The 19591-nt window shown below is 41.7% G+C and overlaps 1 protein-coding gene across 1 annotated transcript in view; it reads right to left on the reverse strand.

Annotated features, from left to right (window-relative positions):
• khdrbs3 (KH domain containing, RNA binding, signal transduction associated 3) overlaps positions 1-19591 on the reverse strand; it is a 264289-nt gene that overhangs the window by 241029 nt on the left and 3669 nt on the right. The gene's annotated exons all lie outside the window — the stretch shown is intronic.

Below are 19591 nucleotides of genomic sequence, written 5' to 3' on the forward strand. Positions count from 1 at the left end.
GGGCAGACTTTCAAATATCTGGGTTCCACTATTGTGCAAGGAAACTCTCTGGATAATGAAGTAGACTGTCATGTGGCAGCAGCATCTGCTGCCTTTGCACAGCTAAAGGACCACCTCTGAAACCAGCGATCCATCAGGCTCAGCATGGAATGCAATGCCTACTATGCTGTGGTTCTCAGTGCTCCATGTGGAGCTAGTTCCAGCACTGGGCAGCATAATGGCTAAATATGATTTCGTCCTGTTTTGTTTCATATATGACCAGCTCCTACCGATCTAAGAGAGACACCAGGTTTATATTCATCAAACATCCCTTTATACACTGTATTTAGTGCCAAAACCTGATGAGTGCCTTCTAAACAACTAGGGATACTTTGAATTCAATTCTGTATCTAATTGGAAGCCAATGTAAGGACCTGAGCATTGGAGTAACATGCTATCTTTTTCTTTTTGTCAGAATCCCAGCAGCAGTATTGTGAATAAGCTGCAGCTGTCTAACAGTCTGTTTGGGAAGGCCAGTGAGACGAGCACTGCAGGATACCAAGGCTTGAATAACTTTCTCCAAATCTTGCTTTGACACAAAGTCTCTGGAATTAGTCACTAAGTAGTGACTGTAACCAATCAGAATGCGCTTCCTGTGCATAGTGCAACCATCAAAACACAGTTCCCACCCACAACGCCACTGTATCCAACTGCAATCTGGTAAATAAATACTCCAGCTCTATTTTGTTTGTATTTCAGAACGGTGCAATTAAAGTAATATAAAATTAACCACTCATTCCTGCATGGGGACCAGCAGGAATGGCTGAAGTGTCCTTGAAAAAAGTCTAAAGTCCTTCTCGCGTCATGCAATCGGGCGCATTGGGTGGCGCCGATCTCCGTTTCCATAGCTCTCAGCCTCTTGCCTATACAGCTAGGGTTACAGTGAAGGGCTAGTCCTCTGATAACCATGAGAGAAGTGCCCTTGAGCAAGGCACTTAACCCTCAAACACCTCCCAGGCTTCTCTAGGTATGTTGTACGTCACTCTGGATAAAAGCGTCTGCTAAATGAGTTTCCATTTTACATGTTACATCCTCACAGCAACACCTTCTAACCAGTGTTTGATCTCTTGAGGGTATTCCTGAGGAGAGACTTTTACATCTGAAACTGCAGACCCGAGTCAGCTCTGTACATACACTTTCGAAAGCGGGATAGTGAATTTCCTCAACCCAAAATTATAATGATGTTAACGATGATTGAAACCCAGCAGTGGCCTGTTAGCCTTCTTTCATTTGCATTGCACTAATTGTTCCCAACTGGCCGTCATTCATTATTAATAACATTAGTGTTTGGAGGCAAAGTGTTTCCTTAAAGGAACAGTCCACCGTACTTCCATAATGAAATATGCTCTTATCTGAATTGAGACGAGCTGCTCCGTACCTCTCCGAGCTTTGCGCGACCTCCCAGTCAGTCAGACGCAGTCAGACGCGCTGTCACTCCTGTTAGCAATGTAGCTAGGCTCAGTATGGCCAACGGTATTTTTTGGGGCTGTAGTTAGATGCGACCAAACTCTTCCGCATTTTTCCTGTTTACATAGGTTTATATGACCAGTGATATGAAGCAAGTTCAGTTACACAAATTGAAACGTAGCGATTTTCTATGCTATGGAAAGTCCGCACTATAATGACAGACGTACTAACACCTTCTGCGCGCTTCGGCAGCGCATTGATATCTGAGCTCCGTATCAATGTGCTGCCGAAGCGCGCAGAAGGTGTTAGTACGCCTGTCATTATAGTGTGGACTTTCCATAGCATAGAAAATCGCTACGTTTCAATTTGTGTAACTGAACTTGTTTCATATCACTGGTCATATAAACCTATGTAAACAGGAAAAACGCGGAAGAGTTTGGTCGCATCTAACTACAGCCCCAAAAAATACCATTGGCCATACTGAGCCTAGCTACATTGCTAACAGGAGTGACAGCGCGTCTGACTGCGTCTGACTGACTGGGAGGTCACGCAAAGCTCGGAGAGGTACGGAGCAGCTCGTCTCAATTCAGATAAGAGCATATTTCATTATGGAAGTACGGTGGACTGTTCCTTTAAGGTGCATTGCCCTGGATAAGCCGCATAGGCTGTGTATTATTGAACAGGGTGGAAGGAGATGCTCTGAACAGGATGATCAAGGAAAACAGAGCAACACAAGTGTCATGTACACATTATATATTCTGGGAAGAAACCAAACCTTGGCTAGTGTTTCAGCGTGTACATACTTTCAGTCTTTACATCTAAATTTGCTAGCATTATCTTCTTCAGGTCCCAGAAGTTCAAACTTATCAGATCCAAATCCAGTATATAAAATGTATTTACATGCTGGACATTACTAAAAAAAAAAATGGGCCATTTAGCAGAAGTCCATGCTTGAACTCATAATCCTCTGGTTGCTAGCATAAATTCCTTTAGCTCTTAAGTCCAGCATTAGCATTAACATTAGCTACATTGGACATCCATATGTCTTGAATTCTCAAACCTGATTGGTCAGGTGTTGCTTAATTTCTGAAAACAGCAGCTCTGACAGTACTGCAGCTGCACATCACAGACTTATATTAACGCGCCCGTTAATATGTAATGTTATCGTTTCCATAGTAAAGGCTCATTTACAGGGATGTTTATAGCATATGTGCTCGTTAATACCGTTAGTGTGCACTGTGATGAATCGAAATGCATCAGCTATAAATACAGAGCAGGAAGAAGAAGAAGCGTAGAAATGTCCTGAGATCATAAATGAATGTGTCAGGAGTCTGATTACATTTTAATTAAGAAGAATTGGACCTGTGTGATGAGTGTCACTAATTCTGCACTGGGATGAGTGACGGAGACGCTTCACGGCTGAGTTACGGTGTATTTGCTGCTTCTTCGTCCGTGTATCAGTCTCTGGTAAATTACAGCTGCGTGAATCGAAGTTAATTGGAAAATCTATGTGTGTTAAACACACGGTCGTTCGAGGCGTGATGTGTGAGTCTGATTGTCCTGGAGCATTTTCATTAAACATGTGATCAGATCCTCAGGATATATAGCAATACGCACTATCTGGGGTCATTTTAAAACCTTTACACAATATAAATGAAACACCAATTAATGTATACTGTAGTTACAGGACCTACTACGGTTAATGAAATCATGTTCATACACTCCTGGGGTTTATAAAATATTCAGTGTGTTTGTAGAGTAAAATAAAAATTCTGAATCCACTGCTTTGTGATTAATAAGCAGCTGAATAAATTCGAGCAATAAAGCACATTACATTACAGTTTGAATTCTATATTCAGAAGGAGCTACTGCAGAGCCACAGTACAATTACAAATAGACTGTGTCCCTCCCTGTCTGTCCTCCTGTCTGTCTGTCTGTCTGTCTGATTGCTTGTCCGACTCCCTCCCTCTCTGTCTGATACCCTGTTGGACTGACTGCCTGCCTGGCTCCCTCCCTCCCCATCAGTCTCCCTTTCTGTCTGCCTTCCTGTCTGTCTGACTCCCTGCTTCTCTGTCTGTCTTCCCGTCTGATTGCTTATCTGACTCCCTCCCTCTCTGTCTGTCTGCCTGTCTGACTCCCTTCCTGTCTGTCTGACCGCCTGTCTGACTCCCTGCTTCTCTGTCTGTCTGAGTGCCTCCATCCCTGTCTGTTTTCCCATCTGTCTGTCTGTCTAACTGCCTGTATGTCTTCCTCCCTCCCTGCCTGTCTACCTTTCTGTATGTCTAACCACCTTACTGCCTGTCTGTCTGACTCCCTCCCTGTCTGCCTGTTTGTCTGTCTCCCCATCTGTCTCCCTATCTGTCTGTCTGTTTCTTTCCCTCCCTGTCTGTCTGACTACCTGTCTGTCTGTCTCTTTCCCTCCCTGTCTATCTCCCTGCCTGTCTCTTTCCCTCCCTGTCTTTCTCCTTCCCTCCCTGTCTGTATCCTTCCCCCGTCTACCTGTCTTTCTGTCCGTGTAACTGCTAATGCCTCTGTATCAATCAGTTTTCCTACTTGTCCATCTTTCTGTCCGTCTGTGTAACTGTTCCTGTCTCGATATCTGTCTATCGGTATCCATCAGTTTTTCTATTGACCTGTCTGTCTACGTAACTACTTAATTTCTCTGTAGCCATGTATGTCTGTGTATCTGTCTGTCTGTCTAACTTTGTCTGTCTCTGCATCTGTCTGTATCTTTTTAATGAAAAAGAAGAGTTCTTTAAGAGTTCCTCTGCTGTTGTTTAAATATTTTCACTTCTCGATGTAATATGGAGCTCTGACAGTCGTCACTTCCTTCAGTCAGTGTGAGTCAAGAACTGCAGCTGAGGTGCCCCAAATTCATTCTCTGATTAAATATGACAAACTTGTGATGTTTTCAGAGTAAAACAAAAGTCACAGAGAGAGAGAGAGAGAGAGAGAGAGAGAGAGAGAGAGAGAGAGATCATCTGATCATGTGAACCTCTCTTACAGCAGCACACCTCTGAGTCCACTGCCACTGCTTTCAGAGTGTTATCAGCTCAGACGTGGTATCTGAGCTGAAGTGTAAAGAGTAAATGACTCGGTGTTGTGCTGCTGCAGGAAATTAATCAAACGATGAAGAGGAGTTACTGTTACGTACATCACCTGTCCTCATTACCTTCCTATAACTGAAGTTTCCATTCCTTCTTCTAAAGCCACAGTAACTGGAACACGGTTTTATTTATGAAAGAATGACACAACATAATTTTTATCTGTTTATAGTTGCATTATTGTTGTTGAAGTTCCTCTTCTCACTGATCTGATGTTCCAGCAGCTCTGAACAGTCTCGCTCGAAATGAACAAGACGAAACAAAAGGCAGCTTGTCAGTTTCACAAGAAACCACAAAGAAGCGTAAACTCCTCTGTCCTGAAAATGTCAGAAAACTTACAGTTACTGCTTTACTTCTGATTGGTACAAAGCACTGACACTGGAGACTCCTTCCAGAAATGTAACATAAACACATCTTACAGAAAAACATGTTTGTGTGGAGTATGTGCTGTACAAGTCCCTGCGAATGAACTGTTACTATAGAAACGATAAGATATTTGAATAATTAATGTCACGCTGATTTACTGTGTGTGTGTGTGTGGTCTCGGATGTACAGCTCATGTTTTAGGGGGTTTGTGTGTCACACTGTGTCATGTGCTGCCAGCTGAATAATGAAGTGGAGCTCATACAGCGTGGTGGAGGAGATAAGAGCGATTGAGTTCTCTCAGATTTGGCACAGTGTTGAGTGTCCACTGAGACGGATCAAAAATTAACCACTTGCTCACACACAGCGCCAAATTTATTGGGAATTTAAGGGAAGAGAGGATTATCTGTGTGTATGTGTATGTGTGTGTGATCCCTCAGGGTTCTCTCCTGGGTCCGTTACACTTCACACTCTATATGTTATGTTATGCACACAGACGTTACGCAACTTAGCGTGTCTCAGCTAAAGTGTGTTTAAACTCAAATACGAAAGATTCAAAGCTGTAATCTCTTCTTTATAAATTCTGAGAGAACTGAAGCAGTTCAGTGAATAATTTGACTCACCCGAATAAGAGTCGACTCTTTCACTTTCCAAACAAATCTTTGCCAAAAGTTTTCGATATTACGGCCACTGATTGTGCTTCTTTCCCAAACACATTGCATCTCGTCTCGTCTCGTCTTCTTCCGCTTTATCCGGGACCGGGTCGCGGAGGCAGCAGTCTAAGCATGGAAGCCCAAACTTCCCTCTCCCCAGACACCTCGGTCAGCTCCTCGGGAAGAACACCGAGGTGTTCCCAGGCCAGCCGAGAGACATAGTCCCTCCAGCGTGTCCTGGGTCTTCCCCGGGGCCTCCTCCCAGGGGGACATGCCTGGAACACCTCCCCAGGGAGGCATCCAGGAGGCATCCGATAAAGATGCCCGAGCCACCTCAGCTGGTTCCTCTCGATGTGGAGGAGCAGCGGCTCTACTCCGAGCTCCTCCCGAGTGACTGTGCTTCTCACCCTATCTCTAAGGGAGTGCCCAGCCACCCTGCGAAGGAAACTCATTTCGGCCGCTTTTATCCGTGATCTTGTTCTTTCGGTCATTACCCAAAGCTCATGACCATAGGTGAGAGTTGGAACATAGATCGACCGGTAAATTGAGAGCTTCGCCTTTTGGCTCAGCTCCTTCTTCACCACGACGGACCGGAATGACATTCCATGACATTCCAGCTGTTGGGACATGGAATGTCACATTGCATGATAAATCTAATTTAGGAAATAAACCCTGTAGCGGCGGCACGGTGGTGTAGTGGTTAGCGCTGTCGCCTCACAGCAAGAAGGTCCTGGGTTCGAGCCCCAGGGCCGGCGAGGGCCTTTCTGTGTGGAGTTTGCATGTTCTCCCCGTGCCCGCGTGGGTTTCCTCCGGGTGCTCCGGTTTCCCCCACAGTCCAAAGACATGCAGGTTAGGTTAACTGGTGACTCTAAATTGACCGTAGGTGTGAATGTGAGTGTGAATGGTTGTCTGCGTCTATGTGTCAGCCCTGTGATGACCTGGCGACTTGTCCAGGGTGTACCCCGCCTTTCGCCCGTAGTCAGCTGGGATAGGCTCCAGCTTGCCTGCGACCCTGTAGAAGGATAAAGCGGCTAGAGATAATGAGATGAGATGAAACCCTGTAGCAAAATGAGAGAACAGTCACCTTATCCTGCCTTGAACCCAGGTCTACTTGCACCCTGACCATAACACCAAAGAGCCAGGCTGGTTGGTATGGAAGTCAGAGTGCATACACAATTGTAGCGATGGGCATTCCATCACACTTCCCTCCCCTTTGGGAGGTGCACCCATGCACTTCACACACACAGGCATCCCTCACACATCCCCCAGCTGTACTTCTCCCATACCAGGGTGCCCCACACACTCATGCTTCATCCATCTCTGGGGTCCCTCATACAGATCACACCTCCAATGGCCTCCCAGCAAGCCATCCCACTTCTGACACCATCTGTAGCAAAGCAAGAGAACAGTCACCTTATCCTGCCTTGAACCCAGGTCTACAGGGTGCCAAACCTGCACCCTAACCATAAAGACCCAGGCTCATTGGTATGGCAGTCAGAGCACATACGCAACTGTAGTGAGAGGCACTCCATCACACTTCCCTTCCCTTTGGGAGGCACACCCATACACTTCACACACAGGCATCCCTAAGCCATACTTCTCCCAAACCAGGGTGCCCCACACACTCGTGCTTCACCCATCTCTGGGGTCCCTCATACAGCTCACACACAGGCAGGGCCGTTGACAGCTTTGGCTGGGCCCGGGACAAAATAATCTGAGTGGGCCCCCCCAAATAATCTGAGTGCCCCCCCCACACACACACATACGCGCGCACGCACATCGCCACACAGCAACCACCCAACCCCTCTTTTTTTCAGTGTATTTTTTTGTCTTGTTTTTCATAAACGTCCTTTCCGTACTCGATTTAGAATGTTACAAAAAAAACTGACACCCTCCCAACCACGTAACATTAGCCTATCTGACCTGGGGGCTGACACGTTTATTACGGATAAACCAAAAGGATTACAACGTTCCCTGGATATAGAACTGGACCGAGAAGATTTCAAAATCTTAACGTGTAAGCAACAACAATAAAACAGAGGTTGTTTTATTCATTTAGGGCTTATTAGGCTACTTTCATTAATTGCGCTTTTCATACAGGCCTATCATTTTTCACTTGAGCAAGGGAATTGTTTGAAGAGTATCCAGTCTAAGCGAAAGTTTAATGTTTTGCAACAGACTAATCTCAAAACACCCCATTTATAGCCCATTTGTTACATTAAACTCTATCTAGCTGGCAATTTCACATGCCGTCATATCTACACGGGATGATTTCCAACAAAATAAGGTTTAATTAACAAGAGGCAGCATTCCACGGGCTTTCAGCTAACCGGAGTCCAGCTCAGCGCAGCTCAGCAAGCGTGCCTAAAACATTTGGATATGATTGCGGGCCAATGTGCTATTCTTTGCTTCACTGAGATATATGCAACACAGTGTTATTAAACCGATATGTTTATGAAATAATTCAATGCTGTGCATTTCAGTGTTCACTCAGTGTACCCTGCTATCCCCTACTTTATAATTATGAATGGCACGTCGCGTGTGCTGGGGTTACATTACGGGGCTGGAAAAAAGTTATCTGTGTCTTACCTGGCTCAGCTGCCCCACTGCCTTCACCACCTGCTGCATCATCTGAATCTTTTCTAAAATATCTACGCAGTGAGCCCCTGAGGCTCTTGGCTTCTTCATCTCTTTTTCTCTTTTCTTTTCTTTGCTCCTGACTTGTGCATGTTGGCAAACGGGCTCGCACGCTTATTGTCGAAGCGTTATGATGGAATAGTGCTGTGTTATTTGGCACCTTAATCAAAGACCAAACCATTTCTGCATTAGGGGTGGTAGGTGGGTTCTTGAATCTATTTTCGAAGACAATAAAGGCAAAAGAACCAGAAATCATTCATTGAATGCAAATATAGCACATTTTTCTCCCCCAAATCAACACATTTTGAAATGAAACAGAATGATTAATGGCATCTTCATGAGGGACCAGTTCTGGGCCCCCCCTCATGCCTGGGCCCGGGACAAAATACCCGGTTGTCCCCCCCTGTCGACGGCCCTGCACACAGGACTCACCTCCAATGGCCATCCCACTTCTGAAACCATCTGTAGCAAAGCAAGAGAACAGTCACCTTATCCTGCCTTGAACCCAAGGCTACAGGATGCCAAACCTGCACCCTGACCACAACACCAAAGAGCCAGGCTTGTTGGTACGGCAGTCAGAGCACATACTCAACTGTCATGACGGGCACTCCGTCACAAACCCACTGTTGGACTGAATCAGCCATGCATCACACAAGTGCACTGACATAAACAAGGTTTAATTGTCCCCACTGTGCTGTTTGTGCTCGATTAAAAAGATTTTCTTTCAGCAAACACATGCATCTGACCGCTCACACTGACCAATGGCTCAGATGGTGAAAAGAGGTTTCCGTGGTGAAGATGAATGAGTAATGACATTCCCTACTTCTACAGAAAGAAAGAATCCGTATGTTGTGTCTCAGTCAGAGTGAAATTTGATATTTTCACTCTTTAATTACACACTGAAAACACTATCGCTGTCTGAGGAGTGTGTAGGGCTAAGAACTCACACGTCGTTCATCAGTCAGAAACAGGGTGAGAGAAAATGATCAACAAACCGTTACAAGGGACTGTAGACATCACCAAAATCACCCGAGCACAGAGAACATAGTGAACACAGAAAAATATGGAAAACATGGAGAAAAGAGTAAACATAGAGAACATGGACAGGGCTAAAAATTAACTTCAGTGCTTGGTCGCTATTCGGGCCAGTAGCCCTGAATTGTTAGTGGCCCAGGCCAAAATAAAGTGGCCCTGAAATAGGGTTGCCACCCGTCCCGTAAAATACAGAATCGTCCTTTATTTGGCAATTAAATCTTGTGTCCCGTATTGAACCGATACGGGACACGATTTGTTCCGTATTTTCATAAATGTCCAATATACATGTCTGTCTCATGCGTATCAACACTAAATCTAACAATAATGAACAAAATAAAACAGGAAATACTACGTTGCGGGATCTACCCAGGACACAAACCCCTCCACTCTGCGTCACGCTCTGTGCGTCTGTGCCTGGCTGCCCGCGTCACTGCGTGTGGCGCTGTCACGGTTGCCTAGAGACAGACAACACACACTGGTGCTGCTCAAAAAAACCGGGCCTTTTAAAAATGTCTGCTGCACCCGGGACTCCACCATATCCTCAAAAGCGTAAACGCTTACAAAAATACAGACGTGAGTGGGAAGAGGCACATCCTTGGCTGGACAGCGTGAGTGGAGACGACTACAGAGCAAACTGTAAACAGACATACGGTACATGTTTGTTGTGTTTTTATTGTTCTCTTTTTTCCTCTCTAAGTAAAAATGTCCCCAAGGTTCACAAAGAGAGTCCCTACACCAAGAACAGTTATACATTTACAGTGATATTAAGTTCTCAATATATTTAGATTATATTTTAAAAGTTCATTGTTGCCCACTTGTACATTATACATTTTTACAGCATTGGCAATAAAGCATTTCAAGCTTTAAGTATGAGTAATTGCTTTCTTGATCACCCCTTTACTAAAAACACCTACAAAATAAAACATACCACTGCTGTGGGCACCCCACCCCATGGGAGTCGTGCCCGTGGTGGTCATGGCCCCAAGGAGCCGTGGTGGGCGTCCCTTATTTTCATTTCTGAATGGTGGCAACCCTACCCTGAAATTTCCTCTAGTCGAACACATAAAAAAAATGTAAACCATTTTTACTTGAATAACACCCCACGTTGTTTAACGTATGCCCCCAGAAATGGATTAATCAACATTAATTGTGTCTAATTGTTGTTTAGATATTGCACATTATTCAAAACATTACAGTTTTGACTGTAATGTAAAAAGCTGACGTTTTTATTTATTACAATAAGTGCATGTAGCCGAGAGAATCCAAGAGCAACCAATGCTGAAGTACTAGTGTAAACGAATAACCTACAAATACCATCCAATATCTGGAATGATCAGGGGAGTTAAGAAGTTGAATAAGCTCGGACAAATACATAGACAAGGAATTATTTAAGTATGGTGTGTTTATTGTTTCCAAAGTTTGACAGCATTTGCATTAAAATGGTCAGCCTGTGCTTCTCTCCTAGCTTTGGCTTCTTGAGCCGATACAAGAGCCATCACGGTACAGTCGGCTGGTAGAATTCTATTAGACTAGAGCTCGGTGATTATGGTTATAGTTATGGTTTCGGTATTTGGCAGACACTTTTGTCTAAAGCGACTTGCAATATATAAACACTACATTATTAGTAAACCAATACAATAATCCAATCGCTCTACTCTAACAGAGCCAACCTTCCAGATGATAGCTGAGCAATTCCAGCATTATGGACATGACACTTGAACTCAAAATGGCAACAAATGACCCAGTGCATGTTTTATTGTCTCCCAGTATTTAAACAGGTGTTGCATATTTTAAGGCTGTACCATACTGGAGAAGTGATAGAACAAGAACAATTCCCATAGTAGATCTAGGGCATGCCAGAAAATGCCAATAAAAGATGCGTTATGGATGTGACAGAAAAAGTATCACTTTTCTTGGGTGACTGTACATTTTCATCAAACTCTGTGAAATTGTAAGCCTAATGTCGAAACGGAGATATCCATTTGATAGAGGGGTCCAAGGTGAATATTAAAAAAATCTTTGTTTAAAATATTTTGTATTTCATGCAGAGTTTCAGAAGGAAAAGTCAGCGTTATGGATGTGACGAAATTCCGTTATGGATGTGACGCGTCTGAAATAGACATGGCATATGTTTAGAAAATCAGCAATTTAACCACCATAACCCTTTGAAAAACTCTCTAAACATCAGCTAAAACTATCAAAGTTCTTAAATAATATTTAGGATGGCTATTGTTTCGCTGTTTTGTGGATTTTAGCATACATTTCTGTAGCTTGTGGCAATAATATAGAATTGTACATGATCAAAGTTGATTTTAGCTTGGGTTTTACATTATAAGAAAGAAAGACTGACAGTGACATATTAGGTTGGTTACAAATTGGTTCAACTTATTCACATCTGTAAAATACAGGCCTAGGTGATATCTCTGGGAGTGGTTTTGATGTATTACATGTTGCTTTATTTTTGCATGGTGAGGTTGACATTTACATGGAATTGCCCAGCTGCTGCTGCATGACTGCAGGATTTCCCTTTTTTTGGTCTGTCTATGCTCAACCTCACGCACCGTGAGTTGGCCTAGTGGTTAGCATGTCCGCCTTTCGACCAGGAGATTGTGAGTTCTACTCGTGGTCGGGTCATACCAAAGACCATCATAAAAATGGTACCTACTACCATCTGGTGAGGCAGGCATGCTGCAATACAGATGTGAGTGGGGAAGTCAAACTCTCACAGTTACCAGAGGACCCGCCCCCCACTGTAACCCTAGCTGTATAGGCAAGAGGCTGAGTGCTATGGAGATCGGAGCCACACCCATACGCCTCAAAAGAGATGGCTGGGACAGGAGACTGCCTAGGAAGACCAGATCCTGGTGTGGAAGGGACTTGACTAGGCTTTAAGCAAACAAACTTCCGTCTCTTTTACACATAATTTTGCCAATTTTATTCCTGTGTAGATAACTGTCCACCTCTATGCTTTTGTAATTCCTTAGCTCCTCGCCATCAATGCTCTCACTAAGAATAAAATAATTGACAATGTCAACATAGCTGATGTTGGGCCACAACTTCATATCGTCTATCCATTCCGTGAGGGTGGATGAATGGGGCACTTTGATTGTATCATCCCCAGAGCACATCAGAAAATCGGACTTGTGTAACCATCTTTTAGTCATATTTGAGCTTACCTACCTAGCAGTTAGCATTAGCTACAAACATCAACACAGTGGAGTGGAAGAAAGAGCCCGGCTTCCACTATGATGTAGCAATGAATCATGGGAAAGGTCAGAGTTCGGGAAAGTTGTGGATATTTTGGAGCAATCTGAAAACTCACAAACGGCTTTGAATTTTGCACTTTCGGACTAAACTTTTACTAGAATTCACAAACTTAGAGTTGAGGAAAGGAAAGCGAAGAAAAGAAAGATACTCTAAGGAAGGAACATTTTTTTTTTTTAAATTGTCATTTTTTCATACTTCTCAAATCATAGTCGCCCTTCGGGAGACCAAACCTCAACTTTATTGGCCCTGGTCTGTTTTTCAGCGCCACTGGTGACCATGCGACCACCAAGTTTCAACCCTACAAGGAGAACACAAAGAACAAAAAACATGGAATGCATGGAGAACACAGAGAAATAGAGAACAGAGAACATGGAGAACATAGTGAACATAGAACACAGAAAATATGGAGAACATGAAGAAAACAGTGAGCATAGAGAACATGGAGAACACAAAGAACAGAAAACATGGAGAACATGGAGAATATTAAATATGGAGGACATGGAGAATACAGAGAAGATGGAGAACATGGAGAACACAGAGAAGATAGAGAACATGAGGAACACAGAGAAGATGGAGAACATGAAGAACACAGAGAAGATGGAGAACATGAAGAACACAGAGAAGATGGACAACATGAAGAACACAGAGAAGATGGAGAACATGAAGAACACAGAAGATGGACAACATGGATTACTAGATAAATATATCGCTAACAGAGATGTTTAATGTGTCACATCCAGGGTTTATTTTCTCTTTTGGTCTAAATCTCCAGAACACACTGATGTTCCTGCAGCTCTACAGCTCTGTGCTTTGGCTTCCTTTCCCCTGCAACCCAAAACACACATCATCTTTGATTCCCTTCCTGCAATGAGTTGAGTCAGAGTCGACTCTCTCTCACCACACTACAGTTCACTTGGAACCAGACCAACACCACTTCCCTCAGATGTTCTCAGACCCGATGTGATCGCCGTGTTCTCACCTGAATAAACAACCACACCAAGATTGAAAGGAACCCTGGTGTGTTCTCAAACAGAATAAACAATGCCTGTGTGAAAGAACTCTTAAACAAGGCTTCTCTGGATGGTTAACGATTCAACACCATTTACAAGCTAAGAACCCGTAATGACCCAAAGAACCTTTGAGGAATCTTTTGTTCTGAGAGTGTAACTGTCAAAACATGTTCCCCTTGGAACCGTTATGAGGGAGAAGTTCTGGAGTTCTGGAGTGTCCAAGCTTAAGGAACAATGAATCCTTTTAATGCTGCTTTAGATATATTTCATATCTTGTATCAGACTTGTTATTCTGTTTTATAGTAGACATATCAGGTGAAAATCCAAAGTCAATCCAAACTGCTTGAAACTGATCTCATTGAATTCAGAAATGAATGCAGAACAACAGATTTTTTTACAGAATTAAAATATGTTTATCCGTTCTTGAGCTATTACAAATCAGAGATTGAAGAAACGACTTAATATTTAGAAAACTGCCGTAATATTCTGTCTGAGGATCACAAGGTCCAAAATGGACCTCATTAACCAATGAGATCAAATGTTTTTTTCTTAATAACTTTTCTATTTTTCAAGAAATTTACATGGAAATTGGCAGGAACATAGACAGTTGTATACTGAATACAAAGAAAAAAAAAGTAAAAACAAATTATGCAAATTAGCATTTAATTAGTATGGATTATGCTAATTAGGTAAAAATGATAAATGGGTACTCTCTTCTTCAAAGTTTCACCAAATGGCTTCACACTATGTTCACACTGCAGGCTGAAGTGACTCAAATCTGATTTTTTTCGCCCATATGTGACCTGTATCCGATCTTTTATTGACAATATGAACGACACAGATCCGATTTTTTCAAATCCGACCCAGGCCGTTTGGATATGTGGTCCTAATTCCGATTCCTATCTGATCTTTTCATATGCGACTTCAGTCTGAACCGCCAGGTCGCATTCATCCGACTTACACGTCATCAACAAGCCACAAACGTCACTATTCTGCGCTGAAGTAGGCGGTGGGTCTCTCAAAAAAAGTTACAACAACATGGCTTTGATGTTCCTTTGAACGGAGGTTGCAGTCACTACCCCGCAGAACACCTGAACCAAAACCCTTGCCCTCTTCCTTCTCAACCTCCTCCTTAACATCAGGCTATTGTGCATGTTCTGGCTCCGTCGCAACAACAACTGCATCATTGCCAGGTACTCCATGCTGGCTACTGTCATACACAGGAAACTTTAGGTTACTTCCGTAAACACTGGCCATGCTCACTGCGTGTGACATCGTCGTATCCTGCAGTGCGCATGCGGAACACTTTTAGGTCGCTTTTCGTTCATACTGAGGATCACATACAAGTCGCATATATTTGTTAATGTGAATGACCTCACAAAAAAATCAGATTTCACAAAAAAATCGGAATTGAGCATTAAGCCTTGCAGTGTGAACGTAGTGTTATTTATGCAATATAAAGCTGATCTTAACTCATCAATGTTAATAATAAAATGTGCATAAATAACCACTGAATGTCATTCACATCTACTGTTCTCTATCAAAATAATAAATAAATAAATAAATAAATAAATAAATAAATAAATGATTATTTCTAATCCCCTCTTTGTGCTCTGTAGGCCTTTGTATTTCTCAGTAAGGCCTACTAGTGTTTATACTAAAGAATATAAATGATTGTCAATTAATATTCACAGCTTTCAAGGCAAACCTTGAAAAAACCGTCTGATCCACATCCAGTAAACAATTCACATTAACTGCATTGAAACTGACACTCGCGGTTTCTGACTTCTGTTTTTTTTTTTTTTTTATCTCATTCTGACCACTAAGATCTCAATATTTTTCATCAAAACAACTCCGGTTATACTCTAAAACAGTTATTTATTTACATGGATCAGTTTGATTTGAAAAAATGTCGGTAAAGCTATGAAAACTCACTTCAAAGTCTCCCGTGAATCATAACATCAGAACTAGCAGACGGAAAACTTTGCTGAATCCTTCATCAGAAACAGTGAGAGCGAGAGAACATCCCTATAGAAGTGATCTGATTGATAGTCATGAGTAATCCAGTCAGATAGTATTTACGATAGAAAATATTCAAGACTTAAGCAATGACAGATTTGGAAACCAGATGAACGTCTGCATGGACAGTTTTCACAGCACGGCCAGCGAGCGAGCGTCTGATACGCCTACTTATAGTTACCTCTTGCATCCTGTGTTTGGAGAAGATTCTAACAAGCGACAAAGTATTTATTTTCTACATATTCTTGCGACACGGAGCTGTGATTTCAGCAACAAGTGACATTTGAACTGAGATTCGATTCTTATGCAAATTAGGCATGACATTTTGATTGTCTCTACTAATGACTGTAGAAAATACATCTTAAGAAAGCAAAGCCGCTACAGGTCTAGTGCCCCTGCTGGTCGGTTGCAGTATAATGACTAGCTCCGCCCATCCCCATGTGCATCAATGACAAATTAGCCTTTTTATCCATGTTACTTTTCTCATCTTTTCAACTACAGTGTCTAATTCAAACAGATAGTTTTCTGTATGTCGATATCTGAACGTTTAGCTAGTTTTAACCATGTTGTTCTGCTATATCATAAGAAGGTTGGGGACAAACTTCAGAAGGAAATGAATGACGGTCTTGGTGATGTCAATTGCTGACCTTAGTATTGGCCAAATGAGGACCTGACTTTGGGAGGCAATGGAGCTATGCTGCCCATGTTTTTTTTTTTTTACAGTCAGTGGTTTTGATTGATTCCTCAGACCAATCCTATGGCGTGAGAGTTCCGACATTTCTTCAGTTTCAAGCTCACAAGTTTAGTTCCTACCTCCAACTAGTTCCCATTTGCTGTTTGATGCAAGAAAAAAAAAACGCAGTAATCGTGGATTCATGTTCCCATTAAAGCATTAAAAAACATCGAGTCACTACGAAGAACAATAACGCTTCCAAGGAAGTAGCAGTGAGTCTATGTACAGTTGTGGTCAGAAGTTTACATACAGTGACATGAATGTCATCTTGGATATGAATGTCATGGCAATATTTGGGCTTTCAGTAACTTCTTTGAACTGTTCTTTTTCTGTGGCAGAATGACTGTACAGCATACAGCTTTAATTAAAAAAAACACACTAGAATTTGGTGCACAAGTTTTAATTTTCTTTGGGTTTTCTGAAATCAACACAAGAATATCAATATACAAGTCAAAAATATACATACAGCACACTTAATATTTGGGTAAAATGTCTCTTCGCAAGATTCACCTTGACCAAACATTTTTGTTTACCATGAACAAGCTTCTGGCAGATTTCTGGTTGGATATTTCACGACTCGTCATGGTAGAATTGGTAGAGTTCAATTAAATTTGTTGTTGTTGTTTTTTTTTTCTTGGCATGGACTCGACTTATAAGCACGGTCCATATATTTTCAATAGGGTTGAAGTCAGGACTTGTTTTAAGTTTAATGTTAGCCTACTTTATCCTCCACAACCAGCTCTAATGCGTGTTTGGGTTCATTGTCCTGTTGTAACTCCCAAGTCGTGTTCAAGTTTCTGATGGTTTATGCTGAAGAATTCTGAGGTAGACCTCCTTCTTCATTATTCCATCCACTTTGTGCAATGAACCAGTTCCACTGGCAGCAAAACAGCCCCAGAGCATGATGATCCTACCACCACCACCAGCTGGTACAGTGTCCCTCTGTACACGGTGATCATTGTGGCCAAACAAATCAATCTTTGTCTCATCTGACCATACAGCTTTCCTCCAGAAGGCTTTTTCTTTGCCCATGTGGTCAGCTTCAAACTTTAGTTAGGCTTGAAGGTGTCAATTTTGGAACAGGGGGTTATTTCTTGGATAGCAGCCTCTTAGTCCATGGTGATCTGAACTGTAGACAGTGATCCATCAGCTTCCAGTTCATGGCAGGGCTGTGCCATGGTGGTTCCCAGGTTGTTCCTGACCATCCAAACCAATTTCCTTTCAGCTGAGGGTAATAGTTTGGGTTTTCTTGAAGCAAAGTGCCTTGGCAAAGTGACTACACCTCACAATAACTTGGATACAATTGTTTGAACTGATGTTGGAATTTGCAGTTGTTTAGAAATGGCTCCAAGAGACATTCCGGAGTTGTGTATATCTGCGATCCTCTTTCTCAGATCTGCACTGAGCTCCTTGGACTTTCCCATTTTACTGTGTGTTGGTCAATCCAATGAGTGCTGTAAACAAACCCTTTTTATGAAGGCACAGAGAAGCTACCAGCTGTAGTCAATCATGATCACTAACAGGAAGTTAAGAGACCTTGGCCTTGGTAAGATAAGAGACATTTTGGAAGTTTCAGCACCTCTGAATTAATAATCTCAGTGAGCGTATGTAAATTTTTACCCTGTATGTATATTTTTGACCCTGTGTTGATTTTAGAAAATCCAAAGAAAATTAAAACTTGTGCACCAAATTCTAGTGTTTATTTTTTGTTATTAAAGCTGTATGCTGTACAATCATTCTGCCACAGAAAAAGAACAGTTCAAAGAAATTACTGAAAGCCCAAATATTGCCATGACATTCATATCCAAGATGACATTCATGTCACTGTATGTAAACTTCTGACCACAACTGTAACTAATACAGTTAGCATGGTTTGCTAATCTCGTATAAAGCTGAGCATATGATGTGTAAATCAAACCTGTACAAATCGTATCGTAGGCTGTAGGATATAGATTTTCATGACTACTCTTTCTGGATAGGCCATGCCTATAATCCACGACAGTAGTGCATGTAGGCTAAGAGTTTGACGTAAAGCATTACCTCGTGTGATCTGCTGAACATTAGGAGTCAGTGCTAACGTTCCACATGATGATCAGGTCCAAAGAGAACATCTTTAACAAGTCTTTCATCATGAAGAAGTGCTGTGATCAAAAGTAAAAGCACCCCTCAGTCAGACAGAACTTTTTTTATTCGACTTTACCAGACACACACACACACACACACACACACACACACACACACACACACACACAAGCTGTTGAAGAGCTGCTCACGTCTCAGTACAACAACTGTAAATATACACCATATGTTTACAGCCTGTGTTTCTCTTTCACTACAGGAACGGGATCATGAGATGTCGGAATGCGGCACATTCCAGTTTTCGACGAGATGAAAATGCTGTGAGTGACGCCATGTTTAAAGCGTAATAATGCTGATAAATATTTAATATAAACTTTAAGATAAAGCTGTTTTACAAAAGTCCAAAAGGAGCTTCAGTGAAACAGGACTTTGTGGGAAAGTTTCACGATACGGATCATGAGGTTTAGGCATGCTAAATAAAATTAGCAGAAAAAAAAAACAGTCAAGAAGTGGCACATTTTATACACTTGCACTAGAGACAGAGAGAGAGAGAGAATAAAACATTCAGGAAGTTCAATCTTCTTCCTGTGGCCAAACTCATCTCATCTCATTATCTCTACACTGTAAAATATAATAAGTTGACTTTACTTAAAAAAAATATGCAAAGTCGTTGCCTCAAAAAAAGTCATTTATGTTGATTTAGATAAATTAGATTGGGTTAACTTATTTTTTGTGAGTTTGCAGTACTCAAATTAACTTAGATTAGTTTGATTACATTAACTTATTTATTTTGAGTTTGCAGTACTCACATAAACTTATATTAATTTGATTACATTAACTTATTTATTGTGAGTTTGCAGTACTCATCTTATATAATTTTGATTACATTAACTTATTTATTTTAAGTTTACAGTACAAGTTAATGTAATCAAAATTATATAAGATGAGTACTGCAAACTCACAATAAATAAGTTAATGTAATCAAATTAATATAAGTTTATGTGAGTACTGCAAACTCAAAATAAATAAGTTAATGTAATCAAACTAATCTAAGTTAATTTGAGTACTGCAAACTCACAAAAAATAAGTTAACCCAATCTAATTTATCTAAATCAACATAAATGACTTTTTTTGAGGCAACGACTTTGCATATTTTTTTTAAGTAAAGTCAACTTATTATATTTTACAGTGTAGCCGCTTTATCCTGTTCTACAGGGTTGCAGGCAAGCTGGAGCCTATCCCAGC

The sequence above is a fragment of the Neoarius graeffei genome, chromosome 2 (genome assembly GCF_027579695.1).
Source record: "Neoarius graeffei isolate fNeoGra1 chromosome 2, fNeoGra1.pri, whole genome shotgun sequence".
Taxonomy (NCBI): Eukaryota; Metazoa; Chordata; class Actinopteri; order Siluriformes; family Ariidae; genus Neoarius; species Neoarius graeffei.